Source organism: Octopus bimaculoides, chromosome 1 (genome assembly GCF_001194135.2).
Source record: "Octopus bimaculoides isolate UCB-OBI-ISO-001 chromosome 1, ASM119413v2, whole genome shotgun sequence".
In the NCBI taxonomy this organism is placed as follows: Eukaryota; Metazoa; Mollusca; class Cephalopoda; order Octopoda; family Octopodidae; genus Octopus; species Octopus bimaculoides.
In genome coordinates this window covers 146,546,203-146,549,101 of record NC_068981.1, presented here as the reverse complement: position 1 = coordinate 146,549,101, position 2,899 = coordinate 146,546,203, and the positions used below count along the sequence as shown (strand labels likewise).

Sequence of the window (2,899 nt, the reverse complement as noted above, 5' to 3'; positions counted from 1 at the left end):
GTATGCCTGTATATATATATATATATATATATATATACACTCTCTCTTTCCTTTCCTGAGCGTCCAATAATACTATCCATATCACGTCCTCACTTTGTTGTTTTTTTGTTTTTTTGTTATTGTTTTTTTGAACTATATATATATATATACGGACAAAACAACGCTCACTTACATTTGGTTTTCTTCAACAATTAGTAGCGAGAGGTAAGCTTTTTTGCTAATTGGTACCAAAAGCTGGCTACAATAAGGCATATATACACACCCGTAGTATATGATAAATGAGAAATAAATATACACTGTAGTTATATTAAATTGGTTTACTGGATTTTATCTTTTTTACAATGCCCCCAAAGAAAAAAAAATGAGATATGACGAATCTTATTTGAAATTCAGTTTTACTGTGATAAAGTCTGGTGGAGAAGAGAAGCCATAATGTCTTTTTGTGCTCCGAGGTTTTGGCGATTACTTAACTAAAGTCCAGCAAGTTAAGGAGGTACTTCGAAACGAAGTATCCCAGTTCAATAAATGGAGAACTTGACAAAAACTGCAGCTTTATCAGGAACCCCTTTGTACTCTGTGCTGGCGATCAGCCTACAGAAGACAATCTCATTCAAGAATAGTTCATTGATTTGGTCAATGATGGAGGTGCAAAATTCTTTTTTCTGTGAAATATGCTGTTCTGACTTTTGGATTGAAATGGCACGGTGATATCCTGATGTCACAAAGATGACTCTTGACGTACTGATGCAATTTCCAACCACCTATGAGTGTGAGACCGCGTTTTCCACTCTCCTTGCCATTAAAACGAAGTTAGGATATTGACTGGATGTCACACCAGTTATGAGGGTTGCCTTTTCTAAAACAGAGCCGAACATAGCCTCAATGGGCTATTGCATGGATTAAGTTGTAGTTTTCGGGATTGCAGGTTCATGGGCAGTGCATCTCATAGTCCAGAAAATACGGTACACGAATGTATGTAATTTTTTCTATGTTAATTATCCTACATTTTATAGGATCATCGAAAAAAAACCGTAAGGGGACCGGCACGTAAAATTCTTTGAAAAAGTTTGAGAACTACTGTTCTACATGGTCGTTCGTACTGCTAAATTTAGCAGCCAACTCTACCTCAAGTAACACCCTAACGTTTACATTAGATAATATGACGATAGAAACAATGTCTGAAAGACAAAAAGGGCAGGGTTGTCATGGTTGGAATGCCTTTTGATCATAGGCGAGCTGGATTGCAGTTGATTTAGTTCAACAATAACAACAACAACAACAACAAAATAATAACAACTAGGCTTTGCATTTTATCGCATTCTATAGTATATTGAATGAATTCTTGTATCTTAAAAAAGTGCCGCCATAACTTTTGATTTGGCTGATTGGAATTGTTGGCAAGGAAAATGCTTGTCACCTCAACAGAAGTTCCGACGACCTGAAAGAGAAACATAATTATTAAGAATAAATTAACTGATAAAGTCTTCAATGTAAGGAAATTGAAAAAGGAAACAGGCCCAGCAAAAGAAAATTGATTTGTGTAATTCAAATTTTTTCAAAATCACATCAAAAGTAAAATTACTTTTCATAAACAGAATCGTTAACTGGAACATAAATGGTTATTAAATAATTGAACAATTTGCAAAAGAAATATCAATATCTTTTCTTCAGTAGTTATTTTTTCATGGTATAAATGGCATAATTTTATGAATTTGAAAAAAATGTCTGTGTGTATGTATGTGCACGCGCGTGCGTGTCTATGAGTGCGAGTCTGGGTGCGCATGAATGTGTGTATATGTGCGCGTGTGTTTGTGAGTGTGTGTGTGTGTGTGTATGTGTGCGTGCGGGCATGATTGCATATCCACGCGTATGTGTGTGCGTGTGTGCGTGTGTTGTCTGTGTTAGTATACACAGATATAGTTTCTTTAGTTTGCTAACGGCCATATCATGTTGAATGCACCGATTCTCGTCCGATCACCGAAGCTAAACAACGTTGAGCCTAGTTAGTACTTAGATGGGTGACCGCTGGGGAAACCTGGGTGCTGTAAGCATCTCATATGAAGGCACATGGCTCAGTGGTTAGAACGTCGGGCTTACAATCATGAGGTAGTGACTTACAATCTTGCTCGGACTTGTACCTAGGAAGGAAACTTTCAAGGTGTAATCCCATGATCATTCATGACTGAAGGAATCTTTGCTCGTTTAGTTTCTTTAGTGCTTCAAGATACAAAACTTGCTTCCCCCTCGGCTGTTGGTCGCTGACATTTTTTGCTAGGCTGGTGACTATGACCTTTACAAACAACTTGCAGAAGTGAGACAATAAGTATATGGGTTGCTTGCTTTTTAGATCTTCCCAATCACTTTCCTAATAAAGTAAGATTGGGGTCATAGATTTCACTGACCTCCTATACTACCGTTTTGTCTGTCACCTTGAGCCTGTCTTTATTTATGAGCACCATCAACACCGATTTTTATAGAGTCCTTCCTCTCTTGAAGTCTCTTAAGATTTTTCTTCCTCTTTTTTTTTGCAGTCACAGCAGCTTCTTCAAACAATTCTCGAAGTCTCTTTCCAGATGTCTTATCGCATTGTAGAGAACGAAATACTCAAGGCGACTTTTACGTTCCTCTTCATAACCTTCTGTTTTTGTAGAATTTTATTGTTTATTATGAAGGTTCGTTTCTTTGGAAAGACTACGACACTAGACTGCATATTCGCTCCAACACAACTTCTAGAACGAGAGAAAGAGCATAAGCTGTCTTCTTGCATCGTCCTCATAGATTACTTAAAAGCATTCGACGGCATCCATTTGAATGCAACGCTGAATTCTCGCTGAAATGCAAGGAAACGGGGCACAATATATTGACCCTCTCAGGGAGGCGAGCTAGGGATGTGCCATCG

The 2,899-nt window shown here is 37.8% G+C and overlaps 1 non-coding gene across 1 annotated transcript; it reads left to right on the top strand.

Moving 5' to 3' along the window:
• The first annotated feature begins 1,932 nt into the window (after positions 1-1,932).
• On the top strand, positions 1,933-2,051 carry LOC128250205 (5S ribosomal RNA). The gene has a single exon (XR_008266294.1). It is a non-coding gene; the product is annotated as a 5S ribosomal RNA (ribosomal RNA).
• Positions 2,052-2,899: the final 848 nt, after the last annotated feature.